Source organism: Symphalangus syndactylus, chromosome 2 (assembly GCF_028878055.3).
Source record: "Symphalangus syndactylus isolate Jambi chromosome 2, NHGRI_mSymSyn1-v2.1_pri, whole genome shotgun sequence".
In the NCBI taxonomy this organism is placed as follows: domain Eukaryota; kingdom Metazoa; phylum Chordata; class Mammalia; order Primates; family Hylobatidae; genus Symphalangus; species Symphalangus syndactylus.
This window is the reverse complement of record NC_072424.2, coordinates 112167842-112186170: the sequence shown is the minus strand read 5'-3', so window position 1 is coordinate 112186170 and position 18329 is coordinate 112167842. Positions and strand designations below refer to the sequence as shown.

Sequence of the window (18329 nt, the reverse complement as noted above, 5' to 3'; positions counted from 1 at the left end):
GTGGAAAAAGGCTGTCCCATTTTGATGGATCGCGATCAAAGAAAAACCAGCCTCATTGCAGAGGAGCAAAAAAACTCTGAGGCTCAATCCAGGGTATCTGAAGACAAAAGAGAACAATATGGGATTCAGATTAAAATGTGTATGATCTTAACAGCAAAACAAAAATTGTGTGACCTTACATAAGCAAATCAATATCCATGACCGTCAGCTCCTCATTTCTAAGTTCAGGCTAGTTGTTGGCTGAATTGAATGGGCAATATATGAAGTATAGAAAGAGTTAAGCACACACAAAGCATGTAGTAATAATACCTCTATCTTACAGCAGTCCATTTTGTATCTTCATTACTCACAAAATAAAAAATATAAGAAAATTATATATAGCTTCCTGCCATAAACTGGAAATTAAGTAAGCTCATAAATGTAATAAATAACTAAACAATCTTTATTACACTTATTAGTATTTGAGCCCAAAGTTCAAGAATGGGCTCCATTTTTTTAAAGAAACTATCTCTAGCTGGTCTTTATTTATTTTTATTTTTTATGATACTTTAAATTCTAGGGTGCATGTACACAATGTGCAGGTTTGTTACATATGTATACATGCACCATGTTGGTTTGCTGCACCCATTAACTCGTCATTGACATTGGATATTTCTCCTAATGCTCTCCCTCCCCCCGCCCTCCACCCCCTGAAAGGCCCTGGGGTGTGATGTTCCCCTTCCTGTGTCCAAGTGTTCTCATTGTTCAATTCCCACCTATGAGTGAGAAAATGCAGTGCTTGGTTTTCTGTTCCTGTGTTAGTTTGCTGAGAATGATGGTTTCTAGATTCATCCATGTCCCTGCAAAGGACATGAACTCATCATTTTTTATGGCTGCATAGTATTCCATGGTGTATATGTGCCACATTTTCTTAATCCAGTCTATCATTGATGGATATTTGAGTTGGTTCCAAGTGTTTGCTATTGTGAATAGTGCCACAATAAACATACGTGTGCAAGTGTCTTTATAGTAGCGTGATTTATAATCCTTTGGGTATATACCCAGTAATGGGATGGCTGGGTCAAATGGTATTTCTAGTTTTAGATCCTTGAGGAATTGCCACACTGTCTTCCACAATGGTTGAACTAATTTACACTCCCACCAACAGTGTAAAAGTGTTCCTATTTCTCCACATCCTCTCCAGCATCTGTTGTTTCCTGACTTTTTAATGATCACCATTCTAACTGGTGTGAGATGGTATCTCATTGTGGTTTTGATTTGCATTTCTCTGATATCTAGCTGGCCTTTATTATAACTACTATTTCTGTGTTTTATTTTTTAAAATGAATGAAGAGAAAACCAACCCTCAATTTATTAAGAAAAACTAAAGTAACAGCAATTATATGATTTACTGTGGGCCTTTGTGCCACCCACATTACTTTCAGGATTCACACCTATTTAGTCTCATGGTTAAATGATGTCTAAATAAATGGAAAGAACAAAAAGAGAAAGAAAAAAACCCCTCTATTTGCTGCCTGGTTCCTAATGTCATTACTCGCAAAAGCTGTCCTTCTCAAACCTCAATGTTCATGTTAATCCCCGGGGCACCTGACTCTGCAGGTCTGGAGTGGGGTCTGTGACTCTGCATTTCTAACAAGCTCCTGGGTGAGGCTGAGGCTACTGGTCCACGGACCACTCTTTGAGTAGCAAGCTCTAAAGGATTTTAGGAATATCGGCATATCTTGTCTAAATGCTCCTATATTGCAGGTGACATAAATTGAGAAAACAAAATTTCTCATGATTTTTGTCCCTTTCCCATCCTCTTAATATTGTTTCTAATCCTTCTAAGCTTTTGCTCATTTTTTTCCTGCTGACTTGTTCTCTAAAGTCCACCTCCCTCTGGTAAATTGCTATTTATCCTTTAAGGTTAATCTCAAAAGGTATGTCCTCTGGTACAAGACCTACCAGGTGTATGTATGGCTATAGCCAGCTCCCTAGCAAATCCCTGGAAGCTGAAGAGGTAGTTGTTGCTCCCACTGGCTCTTTTCCCATCTTTATTTGACTCACTTGCTCAGCCTCCATCAAAGGGTCACAAGGACCTCCTTGGGTTGGACAGGCTGCCTTTTGGGGCACATTCCTCCCAATCAGGCATTTACCCAGACTCTGCAATTCTTTAGGATATTGTAGTCTGCCCAGCCAAGAGGTATCGGTAGTTTTTTGTTTTGTTTTTCTTTATTAGACAGGGTCTTTCTTTGTTGCCCAGGCTGGAATGCAGTGGCACAATCCTAGCTCACTGCAGCCACAAACTCCTGAGCTCAAGGGATTCTCTTCACTCAGCCTTCCAGTTAGCTAAGACTACAAGTGTATGCCACCATACCTGGCTTTTTTTTCTTTTTCTCCTTCCTTCCTTCCTTCTTTTTTTCTTTCTTTCTTCCTTCCTTCCTTCCTTTCTTTCCTCTTTTTTTTTTTTTGCCTAGGCTGGTCTTGAACTCCTGCCCTCAAGCAATCCTGGCACTTCAGCATCCCAAAGTGCTGGGATTACAGACCTGAGCCACCTTACCCAGACTTTCTGTTCTTTTGTTGTTGTTGTTGTTAACCCTTTTATGTTTGCATAGTTTTTGGAATGCCTTGAGGGAAAGATACTTGAAAAAATACAAGGTGTTATACAAACATCCACATAGCACAGTAACTTAATAGGAGCTGTTAAAACAGAAAAAAAAAATCGGTGCCACTGAACCTCCTTTCTATCTGGCAAGGGCAAACTCAAAAGCACAGATGGGTCCGGAAAGTAACATGAGGGAAGGTGGTCAGTTGAATAGTGTTCTGGTGAGACCGAGTCCATGACCCATCTAAAATGGGTGGCATTCAGCCACCCTCCCATGGGGCAATGCTGCCCGGGACTGCCAAATCTCCCAGGTGCCAAAAATCAGATTTTAATATGCAAATTTTCACTTCAACAAATCCAATTTTTGGTTGCTGTTTAAAGACTGTGAGAGCCAAACCCAAACAAATCTATGGGCCAGAGGTAGGTAGTTGGAGGAAGACAGAGACAGGCACACGATATTTTGCATTTGGTTAAAGTGACTCTGCTTTTGAATTAATTTTTACTTCTAGCCTATTGAAATCAATCAGAACTGACTGAGTATACAGTTTACCAGTGCCTCACCTAGTCTGTGCTTGGCAACAGCTTCATCCTTAAGATGAAGATGAGATGTGGGCAATAACAGCCTAGTCTTATTCTAGATACTTAGTTCCCATACACATAAACTTACAAGCATAGCCCAAAACACTCAGAAGCATCTGGAAAGCGCAGTTCCTATGTCTGCATCACCTGTTGGAGTATTGTTTTTCCTGGCCTTTTTTTCAGAAAATAGCTTCGATGTAACAGAGATTCAAGAGGACAAGTGACTATATCTGCTTCTGACCAAAGTCTCTTTGGGCAGTGCAGTGTCTGATTTTGATTCTGATAATGCAGCAATTTCTCAAGTATGGCAGAGCATGTAAAAGGCTCTAGATATTTAAGCTTGAAATGCTGAAAAGAAATATATGAAACTAGCCCAGGTTGAATAGTATATGGGAAGAGAAAATTAGTGGGCACACCAGCAATATATTACTTTTTTAGAGACAGGTCTTTCCGTGTTGCTCAGGTTGGATGCAGTGGCTATTCAAAGGCAAAATCACAGGAAGAAGATCTTTTTCCTCAAGTCAGGTCAGTTAAAGCCACTCTCAGTAGAAACACTGCAGTCCCAAAAAAGGCACTGATGTCAGAGAGTAAATAGAGTCCTTGGAGGGATAATGACACTCCTGACCTAAGCCTTCATTGGCTATTGTGGAAGCCATCAATATTACTGCTGATTTTATTTTATTATTTTATTTTATTTTTGAGACAGAGTCTAGCTCTGTTGGCCAGGCTGGAGTTCAGCGGCACTAACTTGGCTCACTGTAACATCTGCCTCCCAGGTTCAAGCAGTCCTCACACATCAGCCTCCTGAGTAGCTGGGATTACAGGTGTGCACGACCATGCCCAGCTAATTTTCTGCATTTTTATAGAGACGGGGTTTCACTATGTTGGTTAGACTGGTCTCAAACTCCTGTCCTCAAATCATCCACCTGCCTCGGCCTCCCAAAGTGCTGGGTTTACAGGTGTGAGCCACTGCACACGGTCTACTGCTGATTTTAAAAAGCAAACATTCACAGTAGAACTGTTCCATTATGACATGGCTGATTGATACTTACAGGTATCTACTCTAAGACCAAACAATTGTCTGTGTGTGTTTGTATTACTGGTTTTAAGCCATATTTTTCAAACTGCAGGTCACCACCTATTAGTGGGTCATAAATCAATTTTGTGAATTACAGCCATCACTTGAAAAAAAAAATAGAGGAGTTTTTTTTTAAGTGTCAGAGCACATTACACACACATAGTAAGAAAAAATATTTTTAGTGAAACTTTTATTCAGATACACACACACATATATTCTGGATCACAATGAGAAACACATATTCCTTACTATGGGTCATGGCAAAAGACATTTGAAAAACCCTGGATCATAAGGTAAATTGATATTCCTGTTCCTACTAAAAGCCAGTTGTAAAGGGGAGTTTTCAGGTGGTTTTTTTATCAAGAGATGATCTATGCATTCTTTCAATTTGATCTACCCCAGTGTTTATGTTTGTTAGGATCAGTGTTGTATTTTTGAAGATGGACACTTGGCAACATTTACTCAGAAAAATACACATATATTTAGTACATAATAACTGTATTTAGTGAAAGGCAACACCCAAATTAAAAAAAAAAAAAAAGAAAGCAAAAACAAAAATACAATAAACAAAAGAAAATCAACTGGAAGAATAAATCCAACAAAGGAGATGAACCAGTGGCTTAAAAGGATCTATCACCAAATTTTACTTTCTCTATGTCAGTAACCCAGACAACTGGCATAAATTCAAAGGCCTGACCTGCCATTGCTCCACCTGAGCAATGGTTTCTAAGTAATATCCTGATGACAGTCAATTTGGTTTTGAAAAAAAAGAAAACAAATGCATATTCTGTTAAATAATCTTGTCCATCCACCCCAACCATTCCTTATCTAAATGACTCTTTAAAACACACACACATACACATTCATACACACACATATACACACACACACAGAGCCTACAGGTATACATATATGATTAGGTGAAGCAAAGGGAAACTTGATACAGCCAATCCTCTCTGGGATCCAATTTATTTATCAGCCCACCAAGGTCATAATAGTTATCAAAATTCTGTTTGGTAATTAGAATAAATACTATGTAGTTAATTAACAAAGCTACCATTAGAAGACATTTCTCACTGCTTTTCATGTTTATTGCATCATGACAGAGTAAGAACATGGTGATGGTACTGTTTCAAGAGTCCAGTTTGCTAAGGCATACCTGAGATGAGCCTGATATTTATTTTTCTAATGTGGCGTACCCACAGGCAATACAGTGTAGAGCTTAGGGCTGTAAGGGACCCACAGGTCATACAGCTCGAACTCTTCATCTTTCTGATGAGAAAAGTATGTGGTAAAGTGGGCTGGGCGCGGTGGCTCACACCTGCAATCCCAGCACTTTGGGAGGCTGAGGCGGGCAGATCAAGAGGTCAGGAGTTCAAGGGCAGCCTGGCCAACATGGTGAAGCCCCATCTCTACTAAAGATACAAAAACTTAGCCAGGTGTGGTGGTGGGTGCCTGTAATTTCAGCTACTTGGGAGGCTGAGGCAGGAGAATCACTTGAACCCAGGAGGCGGAGGTTGCGGTGAGCTGAAATAGCACCACTGCACTCCAGCCTGGGGGACAGGGCAAGACTCTGCCTCAAAGAAAAAAAAAAATTACATGGTAAAGTGACCCACTGCATCCATCAGTCGTGCATTTGCTGTTGCTCTGTAATAACACCCATGTTTGTGTGAGCCTGAACCCCTGTGTTCCAGAGAGTCTGCAATTCTACTTTTTGGAGAGAGAGAATGGGCAAAATCTAAGCAGCTGGGACTGCCTTTCACCAGACCCGCTGTGTCCAGCCTGGGGAACTGAGCAGCCATCTTGATGCTTCATGCAGCACATGCTCTGTTGTACAAGCAAAACCGAACGCAGCGAGGCAGGTGAACCACATAGATGGTCTTCTGATACACTTCACTTTCTACATTAATCCAAGGACAGCCTGAATCTCCACTCCTGCATCTTAAAGATAAGCTATATAAGTACTGTGTGTGCCTAAATAGGCACATGCTTGCTTTTATACATGAAACATTTATGATGTACTGTGCACACGCTATGCACCAGGCACAGTGCCAGACCATTCAGAGATAACAATAGCAGTGAAAAACAGTAGATTGTTGTAAGTGACACCCTTAAGGTACACACATACCATAGTAACTTAAGGGTGTTAGTACAGTATAAAATAGTATAAAATACTGTTTCACGATTTTGCTATTTTAGCATTTAGGATTTTAGTATAAAAATTTATAAAATACATAACATAAACAGTATAAATATAGAATATAATCATACATAGATAAAATTAAATTATATTTATTGTATCTATGTACGTAGGTCTTGAAGTAGGATTCAAAGACTTCAGATTCACACCACAATTATTGCCAGCCACCTGAATTTTCACCAGCTTGTCCCATATTTTCCAGTCACAAAAAAAAAAAAAAAAAAAAATGTCACTAGAAGCAACTTGGAAGAATTTAGAAATCTAAACCAGGCTTTGTGCCCCAGTTTTACTGTCTACTAGCTGAGTGACCTTGGGTACATCCCTCAATCTCCCTGATCAGCAATTGCTCTTCTCTTAAGCAAGCAGCAGATGGTATCTACCTTATATGCTTGTCAAGAGGACTAAGAGGATGCTTGAGTGCAGAATGGCAGCATAGCTAAAAAGCAGGTTACTTCATCTCTCTGTGCTTCACTGCCTTTCTTGTAAAATTAGGGTAATAGTAGAATCCGTGAATCCATGTCATCCAATTGCTGTGCAAATTAAATGAGATAATGACACCTCTAATACCAAATAAATTGTAGTCATTACACGAAAGTGTTATGTTAACTATAAAATGCTAGATAAAAGTGAAATACTACTATTAAAGTTGAGCTCAGTCAAAAGAAGAATAGGAACAAAAATCATTCCAAGGTGCTACATATCCATGTGGTGCCTCAAATCTCAAGTTTTCAGGCTCAGCACTATTTTGGAGGTTTAAATACAGTAGCTGGTTTTGCTCCGGTTGTAATGTCATACAGCTCCCTGCTGAAGGTATCTTCCTTTTTGTAGCCTCTCCCCTCATCTTCTCTATTTCTTTCTAAATCACTTCTCAAAGCATAATTCCTTAAGGCTCAGTGTAACTATTTATGTTAGTCCTGCGCATATACAGAAAGAGCAGGTGAGGTAATGACACAAGGCTGTCCATCTTAGAAGATGGATGATGTTTATTCTTCCTATTCTTTAAAGCAGTAACTTTTTCATCTTTAAAATGTTGCATCCTCAAAATGAGTTAGGGCAGCATGAGAATACTTTGGAAACTGAAAGCTTATCTGGGTAGAAGGGATGCAATTACCTACAGAATTTCAAATTACAAAAAGAAGGCTCCATATTTTTTTCTTGGATTTGTGTTTGTTTGTTTATTTCTGAGCACTAGAGAATTCGTGCTCTAGTGGGCATTGAAAATTGAGTGTTAGGCTATCTTTAAATTCATTTTTTAAAAATTGTTCAATTTAGGTAAATAATTCATTGGTGGCTGGACAAGTGGCTCACGCCTGTAATCCTAGCACTTTGGAAGGCTGAGGCAGGCAGATTGCTTGAGGCCAAGAGTTCGAGTCCAGCTTGGCAACATGGCGAAACCTCGTCTCTACAAAAAATACAAAAAAATTAGCCTGGTGTTGTGGTGAACGCCCACAGTCCCAGCTACCCAGAGGCGCTGAGGTAGGAAGATCATCTGAGCCCAGGAAGTTGATGCTGCAGTGAGCCGAGATCACGACACTGCACTCCAGCCTAGGTGTCAGAGTGAGACCCTGGCTCAAATAAATAAATAAATAAATAAATAATCCATTGGCTATTTTATTTTATTTTACCCATTCAAATCATCATTTTAAAAATAACCAGTTTTTTTTTTTTTTTTGCTAGAATTCGTTTTGTTTCTGTTTATACAATAGTTTGTATATGTAGACAAAACTTAATACCTTGTTTGGTAGAAGAAAATGGGCATAACTAGAACATTAGCGTTCCTCAATTCCAAACTTGTTCAGTCAATAGTAAGCAAGAGTGTATGAAGATGCATAGGTATTTAGCTTAAACTTGCATAAAGAAAAAGACTACCCATGCTTTAAATTACTGGCCTTATGATTTTTGAAATACAAGAAGAAAAAAAGACAAAAAAGAAGAAGAGAAGGAGGAGGAGGAGAAGGAAGAATAAAAAGGTTGTTTCAAATCATGGAAAGAAGCAAATGAGAGTCAGGTAAAAAATTTCAACTTCAGTAATCCTAATATGCACTTCTGTGCCTGTTGCATATTTGGAAGACAATTACTTTGACTTTCACACTTTCTAGTGAAAAGAGCTATTCTGACTTAGCTGTCCTGGAAACACCTGCATTTGTTGTGTAATATTAATGAACTTGAATTTGGAGTGCTAGCACTGTACCTCTCTCTATGAATAATAGGGCACACATAAATGATTAAAACAAGGGAACCAGAAACCTCCCTAGGATCAAATTCATTTATCAGCCCACCAAGGTCACTGACCTCAATAACCCAGGGCCTAGCTACTAAAATGATTAATTGATCTATTCTTTCATTTCACTTATTTAATTTGAAGAGAGCTGAAGTGAAAATATTTTCAATGAATTGACCTGTAAGCAATTGTATTCAGCTTGCTGCATCATCCAAAACACATATTAGTGGCAGTGAGAAGCATGAATACATGCTATTAAACAGATAAAGGTGAACAAAGAAACCACAGTGAGGCAGGAGAATAGGGTGTGGAGGCGGGGAAACTGAGGCCAATTTGTGCTGACTTCCTATAACTGAATCAAAAGGAAAACCCCACCTCTACACACTGAAGTAACAAAAGGATCAGAGGCTACTCCCTTTGCACTGTGTGGCAGATGATAAATGGAAAGTGCCTCTGATTGGCCCCCTCGCATAACCAATCAGACTGGTTGTGGGCCTAGTCTTCATTTGCGTAAGAGTGTAACTTTGTTACTTCACTTCAGCCTCTGATTGGTCACCTTCTGCAACCAATCAGACTGGTTGTGGGCCACTCCTTGATTCACATGGGGTGTAACCAAGTAACCAATGGGGAAATTCTAGAGGGTATTTTTAAACCCCAGAAAATTCTGTAACAAGCGCTCATCAGCTGCTTGCTTCTGCAGCTCCCTCTCTGTGGAATGTACTTTTGTTTCAATAAATCTGTGCTTTCGCTGCTTCATTCTTTCATTTCTTTGTGCATTTTGTCCAATTATTTGTTCAAAATGTCAAGATCCTGGAATACTTGTAGTCAAGACCCTCCATCAGTAACAATTGCTTTTCTTATACATCTTCCTGTTACTTAACTTGTTATCCCTAGTTTAGAACTCTCCTTATAATTCTCCATATTATTATAACCTCAAAAGGTGTACTCATAAATGAATTGAAAGAATATACTGGTAGATACAGAGATTAAATTGGATTTCTATAAAGAAAATATTTAAGAAACTTTAAAAATGTGTTTATATTTACAGTCATTGTGGGGTGGAGGGTGGGGGTAGTGAACTTGAGCAGAAGGTCATTTTGTTTTTGTATATAGCTGACAACTTTCATCAGATATTGGTATGGCAAAGATAAGCCTGGGATTCTGTTTAGAGTAACGGTAAAAAACCTGCAGTGATCAACAAAGTCATAAAATTAGGAACATGTAGGCTTATGGTTAGGGAGAAGACATGATTAAGATAAGCTTTAGAGAAGAGGCTATGAGGAGGAAGCAAATTTACTTAATTTTTAAAATTTCATAAATAAGTAAATTGATAACTAAACAAATAAAAAAGATGTCCTTCACTTTAGTCAACTAGTATGCTCAAAAGGACTTTCAAAATCAATTTTCTTTTTGACATTTGAGACATTCCTATTTCATGGAAAAACCTTGAATTATCATCCCATATATTCAAGTATTTTGTATCAAGTTGAGTTTTATTTTGGGTTTTCTTCAAGTGAGGAACCCCTAATACAAGTTATATTTTACATTATAAATGTTTGTATATTCTAGTTTAATTTGCAGTGAACATTTGCCCTAAATGAGAACATAAAATTTATACTAAAAGTAACATTAAAAACATTTGTTTGCATTTTATGTCACAGCCCATCCTTGACAAAGGTATCTGCATGAAAAGCAGCAAATTTGGATAGCAATACCAGTAACCAGCTATAAAGTTCTGTAAGTTAGTTCCTTTTGTGAATTCTCTGATTGACTGATTGATTGATTTTGAAACAGAGTCTCGCTCTGTAGCCCAGGCTGGAGTGCAGTGGGGCAATCTCAGCTCACCGCAAGCTCCGCCTCCCAGGTTCAAGTGATTCTCCTGCCTCAGCCTCCTGAGTAGCTGGGATTACAGGGGTATACCACCATGCCTGGCTAATTTTTGTATTTTTTAGTAGAGACAGGGTTTCCCCATGTTGGTCAGGCTGGTCTTGAACTCCTGACCTCAGGTCATCCACCCGCCTCGGCCTCCCAAAATGTTGGGATTACAGGCGTGAGCCACTGTGCCCAGCCCCCTCATCTATATTAGAAAATTATATCACAGGCTGGGCGTGGTGGCTCACACCTGTAATCCCAGCATTTTGGGAGGCCAAGGTGGGAGGATCACAAGGTCAAGAGATTGAGACCATCCTGGCCAACATGGTGAAACCCCGTCTCTACTAAAAATATAAAAAGTAGCCAGGTGTGGTGGCACGTGCCTGTAATCTCAGCTACTCAGGGGGCTGAGGCAGGAGAATCACTTGAACGCAGGAGGGGAGGTTGCAGTGAGCTGGGATTACGCCACTGCACTCCAGCCTGGCAACGGAGTAAGACTCTGTCTCAAAAAAAAGAAAAGAAAATTATATCACAAATAGGAATCGTTACTGAAAACATTTGAAGTCTCGTCTATTAATTTAAACAGTAACTCAGTAAAATATTTCTATAGGGTCTTTAAAATTGCTTATAAACTTTATTTACTTTTTAAATTGAGTTTTTATTATACCAGAAAGTTGTTATATTATTGAAAGTAATTGAACTGAGGAGAATTAAATTATTTCACTAGTATAACAGAGTCTTAAAAGCTTCTTCTAACTACTTGATTTAACTGGTATTGATTAGCTCAAAGGAACAATCTAAAATTATTATTAAAGATTGCATCATTTGTCAAACTCTCTATTACCTAGGATGCTAAGTGATCAAAATTAATCCTCCTAGGGTTTACTTTTATAAGATAAAATTGAATTTATTTCCATTTTCTCAGTGAAATTGAAATAATTGTGCCAAATAGAAATGCAAAATTAATTCAAAACTTCAAGTAAATGTTTCATGGAAGGTGTGAAGGAAATAAAATGGTAAAAATACAAGAGAAAAGCAAAAAGATATTATTATATTCGGGACATTCTCTCACAAATACAGTATTATTGTTGTTGCTGTTATTTGCTGCCACTAATTTTCATCTAAACCTACGAAAGAGCATTTACTATCAGGCAACAAAGAAAATAATGAAAATGTAACCAAATCATAACCAAGAAGCCCAAGTTCACCAACCAGCTGCGTGATTTTGACAAGCTTGCCTCTCTGGGTCTGTTGCTTCCCCTCACTTCCTTTCTAAAATTCTAAGATTCCTACTTAAAACTCCTGTGATGCTGAACTCAGACATCCAAGCAGAAGAGTCAATGCCTTAAATGACTCAGCAACTTGCATGCATGAAGGATGCTGAGTGACAAGATTCAGCAGCTCTTTTTCACTTTTGTTTCATAAAACGAAAACTTCATTATTTTTTTCTCCAATAAGAGCTTTATAAGAAATCAGAATATTAACAAATGTTAATTCTTGTTCTGAGTCCCTTCTGGCAAAAGAAAAAAAAAGTTAATTTAATAGGGTTGTTAGGGGAAAGTGTTCCATATTTATGAGAAACTTATCACCATTTCCATTTTAATACCAGAGCGATGGATTTGTTATCCAGTCACAAACACTTTGCAACAATTTAACCCTTTGATTTTAAAAATAATATGTTAATTAAAACATATGCAAGGGGGTATGTAGTTTTTCAAAATTACTTCGGGGAGCGTACCAGAAAAAAAATTGAAGATTGCTGCTTGGAAGAGTCTTGTTCAGTGCTTTATTCCTAATGCCAAGCATAATGCCAGGTACACAGTAAGCCCTTAATAAATTTATTAAAATAAAATTGGTAGAGTTTCTGATGTGTCTGAATGACTTGAGAGATGTTAACAATGACAGACAGTTCGTGGTTGGATTAATAATTAGTATAACACATAGCCAGGTACAGTGGTATGCACCTGTAGTCCCTGTTACTTGGCAGGCTGAGGTGGGAGGATCCCTTGAGTCCAGGAGTTCAAGGCAAGTTGGGCAACAAATTAAAAATAAGAATTAGTATATAGAATAGAAAATTAAGCAAATAAAAAATAAGACATTTACTTATGAAGGAACAGAAAGTAGTGTAGGTACATAAAATTAGTAATAACCAATAAATTATATAATTTTCAAAAAAAGAATATGCATGGCATATTATAGAAGTGTTGAGAAAAATACAATAATAAGGCATTTTAGGACATAATGAAAATATGGTTAATTTAGATTTTTAGATCTAATAAAACAAAAGCAGATGGTAGGGTATGATTCCAAAAAATGCTTCTCTTTCAAGTAGTTACACCTGTGGATACAATGTCTATCACCATAACTTCCACTCCTGAGCAAAATGAGAGCAATCGTAAGTGGGATCCCTAGTAGGTGTATCAATCAGGGTCCCAACAGGAAGCAAGTGGCATACTCCAGGAGGGCTGAGTAAAGGGACTGTTGATAGGGTATAGGCAGATGTGGGAAAACCACAAACAGTGACACGCTGGGGCTAGTCACAGCAGATGTTACCACCCTGAGGTCTAAAGGAGCAAGAGGAGAGAGTGTGAAAAGGGTCACCTTGAAAGGAGTTATGGTCTTTGCTCATGATCATGCAGCCAGCCCAAGCCAACTCAGTAGGCAGGAAGCAGGGGAATGTGGGACTAGACCTCACTGTGATCTTCCTTCTGACCTCCTGCAGGGGCTCCCCATTGGACAAAGCCAACCAGAAACCAGAGGGCAAGTGAGATTATTAAAGTAATTACACAAGTCTGCCTCCAAGACAGACAACTTTGGTCCAGAAGGCAGCAAAGAGGCAAGGGTGGAAGGGTGGAAATACAAGCTATTTGGCACCATGAACACGGCATGTACTAGTCCATATAATGTCTTTTATCCCACTTTTACTGCTAATTATCACATTAAAAAAAAAACCTTGGCCTGGCATAGTGGCTTATGCCTGTAATACCAGCATTTTGCAGGGCCAAGGGAGGAGGACTGCTTGAAGCCAGGAGTTTGAGACCATCCTGGGCAACATAGTGAGACTTTCCATCATCATAGAAAATTGTCCACTTTAATTTGCTTCAGATATAATGAAGCCTAATAATAATAATAATAATAATAATAATAATAATGTCAAACTTCCTCAAAAACATTGCAATGAAGAATTCTTTGGGCACATTCTGATCACATTTGGAAATAAAGAAAAATACTTATGAAGATAATTAGTTCATTGCCTTTTGGATGTGACTACAGGCAGAGAAGACAACATAGCATAGAGAAGGAGCATGGACAAGAGAAGCTTTTGAAATGCATTTGAAGGACTTGAATTGAATATCATTTGGAAAGGAAAAGAAGTTGTTTGATTTGGTTTTGCAATTGGACTGAATGGATGGAAGAAACCCTCATCATATGTGATAGGTAATGCTACCAACGTTACCTGCAATAGGACAGCTTCACTACTTCCTGATCCTGAAACACAACAGAAATCTGATCCTAGCTTTGTAAATATCTTTACCACAAGTAGGTTACCATTCATAGACAGCAACACTCAGTGCCAGGCACCATTCTAGGAGCCATTGATACCATAACCAATAAGATAGACACTGTCAAAGCCTTGGTATAAGCTTTGTTCAGACAAATCCTATGCAGAAATTCACTATATTTACATAAAAGATAGAAAGTGGATAATGATAGGCTGGGCGCGGTGGCTCACACCTGTAATCCCAGCACTTTGGGAGGCTGAGGTGGGCAGATCGCCTGAGGTCAGGAGTTCGAAACCTGCCTGACCAACATGGAGAAACCCCATCTCTACTAAAATTACAAAATTAGCTTGGCGTGGTGGCACATGCCTGTAATCCCAGCTACTCAGGAGGCTGAGGGAGGAGAATCGCTTGAACTCGGGAGACAGAGGTTGCGGTGAGCCAAGATTGCACCATTGCACTACAGCGTGGGCAACTAGAGTGAAACTCCATCTCAAAAAAAAAAAAAAAAAAAGGGAAGAAAGAAAGAAAGTGAATAATGATAAAAGTCTAGCAAGTAGAGTTGCTATGGTTTCATTAGTTGCATGGAGCCTGGAGCCCTCTTGGCTTCCCCATTCCTTCTGCCCTTTAGACCTAGTACAGTAGTATGACATCACTGTCATGAGCTTCCCATGACACATCATCCTGAGGGTTCCGGGATCTCAGTGTCTCCTGGAAGGACTAGGCTCAAATAATCTCAGAAAAATGTTTGCCTATAATTCTCATTTAAAGCTTTTAGAGAATTATTTATGTCACTAAGCTTTAGAATACTTTAGCTTTATCATTCATCCATTCAATCATTGAGTGCCTTCTATATGAAAACACTAAGAATGTAGTGGCGAAAAAGACAAGAGTCCCTGCCCTTTTGGAATGTCCATGCTGGCCGGGAATATAGACTTTAGACATGTAATAACACAATTAGTTATTTAATTGCTGTTGTGATGAGTGCTATGAAGGGAAAGTACAGGATTTTTTGTGGGGCTGTGAAAGCTTTTGTGAGGAGGTGGCATTTGTGCCTTACTGGTTGATTAGTAGAAATTAATTAGTCCAGAGATTGCAAACTCAAATTCCTTTAAGAGATCAGGCAAGTAACACAAATGTGTGCATCTGGCAGGGGTAAGACAACAAGAAATATTAGAACTGAAGGCCCACTGGAGGAAGTCTGCTGGCCTTAAGGCATTCAAGTTCAAACTTCAGTCATCTCTTGGCTGGCCAAACAAAAGAAGTGTGCAGCCAAAGACAGCAGAAGGGCTGGCAGTCTGCTGCGATGATTCAGGCAGGAGGACAGCAGGAGCAATGGCCCTGAGGCAGGAAGAAGCCCATCTGTTTTGATGAATTAAGAGAGCAACTACAGGTGAAGTCTGGAGCCCTCCGGAGAGAGAGTGGCTTCCACAGGCAGGTGAGAGGAGGAGAGCCATGTCACTCAAGGCCTCCAGGGCAGGTGAGGGCTTTGGTCTTTATCTCAAGTCCCCTCGGATGCACTGAAGGGTTTTAAGCAGAAAAGTGAATTACTTAGACTGGCATTTTTGAAAGCTCACTGAGCAGCAATGTTGGAAAAGTTGGAAGCAAATAAATCGATTGGGAAGCTGTGATGGCTCTTCATCTCTTCTTCAGTTTTTCACCTACATTATTTACATGACTGTGTTTGTCTTGATGCAGTCTCAACCCTGTATTTCTCACTCCAGAAAACCAAGCTGAATATTTTCCTCTTAGTTCCTGACTCTAAGGAAGGAAGTAGAGTCCGGGGGTCTGTGGCCTGGAATGAAAAGAAGTGCAGTGCAAACTCAGTACCCCACACACAGAACCTTCTATCTCCTGGCTACGATTAAGTGCTGTAGTGTCAGCAATGATCATGTAAATCCTAAGTATTACGGGAGCATCGAGAACAGTTTCCAACCTGCTGGAGGTAGGAAGTCACCTACAAACCTAAAAACTTGTGGACTTTATCATTTGGTTTAGCATTTTAAAAAGCAATTCTTGCTTAAAATAATTCTTAATTAGCTGGGTGTGGTGGCGTGTGAGCCTGTAAGTCCCAGCTACTCGGGAGGCAGAGGTAGGAGAATCACTTGAACCTGGGAGATGGAGGTTGCAGTGAGTCAAGATCGAGCCACTGCGCTTCAGCCTGGGTAACAGAGTGAGACTCCATCTCAAAAATAAATAAATAAATAAAATAAAATAAAATCATTCTTATTGTTTAGGGATTATCTTGTTCAGACTTTTGTCAATTAACATAAATGTACACGATTATATTACTTGTGTGTATAAAGAACTTACATGGTTAGCTTGTCCGCTTTCCTGGGTAGCACCATACTTGTTTCTTCAAGAACTAAAGAAAACGGAAGTGCTGCCCCAGAGGCTGACTGTGAGTCAGCACGTCTCCCTGATGGTTATATAAACATGAAAGTTGAAGTTAGGAAAAAATTGAGTAAGCTAGACACATTTGCTTCTCCTTTTAAAAATGGAAATGACAAGCTCTTGCCACTTTCATATGCAGCCGGACATGGTGTATTTGTGTTTCTGAGGTTATTGTACAAGATGAATTGGGTGAGTGATTTGAAGTTAAAATTAGCTCATTTTTGTCAACTTATTTATTCACTGGTATATTTAGGCTCGAAATTAATCTCTTCCCTTTTTTTGTCTCCCTACAACTTTGTATAAAACAGGTTCATATGACATTAATCCTACAAATAAACCATTTGGATTAGAAGTCATTTCCTTCATGAAAATTACCTTCCTTGACATAGTAATCATTACTTTTTATGATCTCTAAATCTAGATTAAAAATTCTCTAGGCTGGAAATAAGATTTAATTTTAGAGCTATCTTGTCCTTGATTATTGACACAGAATCTTGTGGTGTTGAGCAAGGCAGAGGCTGTGTGCTGCAATCTCTGTTGAGGAGGGAGACTCCCAGTGCTCTGCATAGTGAACTGATCACATAGAAGTTTCTTTAGCACTGGAATGTGCTTCCATGTTTTCCTGAAGAGCGAAGTACAGCGGTAGAATGGCAGATCAGTCCAGAAGTCAGTCAAAAAAGATAGATACCATCATGCTGACTGATTCTTTTTCACAATGTTGCTGTGATACCTCAGACACAAGCCCAAGCATCTGCCAAGCGCTTCTTCCCTCCAAGTGACAAAAAGAAAAGAAAAGAAAATGACAAGTATCATCAGCCCACTTTTTACCCTGATCTATGCAGTCCTTAGCAACCAGAGTATCTACACTGAGGCACGTTGCAGTGGTTGTCATAACTTTGAAGAAAACAAATCTTCAAAGATCTTTTTTATCTTTTCCAGGAAGATGTGTCAATCCTTTGATGGCAAAAAGCATTAAAACTCAAAATTGAGAGGCAAAATATATCATATCCCACTAAAAACTCCTTGAGCCAGATAACTGCCAGCATGTACAGTTAGAAGGGTAATAATAGCTAGTGACTGCTGTGTGGAATGTGTTAAGACTTCTAAATATATTATTTATTTTAATTCTTGCAACTATTTATAGTAAAAAATAACGGGACTGATGTTAAACATGTTAGTTTCACCTGCACTAAAAGCTTAAAAGAATTAATAACGAGATACGGAACTATCATATACAAAGCATTCGATGTATTCATTTTTTCAGAAAAGTATTTGTAAATGAATATCTTAAAGGTGTCTTTCAACTGACATTTCTTCTGATATGGCTACTTAATTGTCTCTAAAGCAAAAAGTACATGTCGAGAGGTACTAAGTAAGATAAGAGTTCTCCTTCCTAGCTCTTGCAGGCCTATATATTTAATTTTACAAACACATTGTTCCAAAAGTAAGCCATGGGAGCTGGGCATCATGGCATACACCTGTAGTCCCAGGTACTCAGGAGGCTGAGGGGGGATGATCCCTTGGGCCCAGGAGTTCGAGGCTGCAGTGAGCCAGGATCATGCCTCTGCACTCCAGCCTGAGTGAAAGAGCAAGACCCTGTCTCTAAAACAAAACAAAACAAAAGTAAGCCATGGGAGGCAGATGTGGTAGAATGGGAAAAAATGGAAATACTAGCTTTGAAGCCTACACTTACCTTCTACTCATGAGTCCCAGACAGCAGCTGGGCATTTGGGTACAGGAGAGAGGGACAAGAATACTTCCCCCAATAAGAGTGAAATGGAATGCTAGAGTCATAGCCTGCTGGGCAGAGATGGAAGGCAGAGCTTCAGGCACCCAGACAGTATATGTGGGTGTATGGCCTTTCAGAATGTGGCTTATAGCAGTCGGGTGTTAGTGGCTCA

General features: G+C 39.2%; 1 long non-coding RNA gene across 1 annotated transcript; it reads right to left on the bottom strand.

Moving 5' to 3' along the window:
* Positions 1-12298: 12298 nt before the first annotated feature.
* On the bottom strand, positions 12299-16466 carry LOC134735613 (uncharacterized). Its single transcript, XR_010118886.1, has 2 exons — positions 16348-16466; positions 12299-15829 (listed from the first exon to the last, which is right to left on the bottom strand). It is a non-coding gene; the product is annotated as an uncharacterized lncRNA (long non-coding RNA).
* Between the last annotated feature and the right edge of the window lie 1863 nt (positions 16467-18329).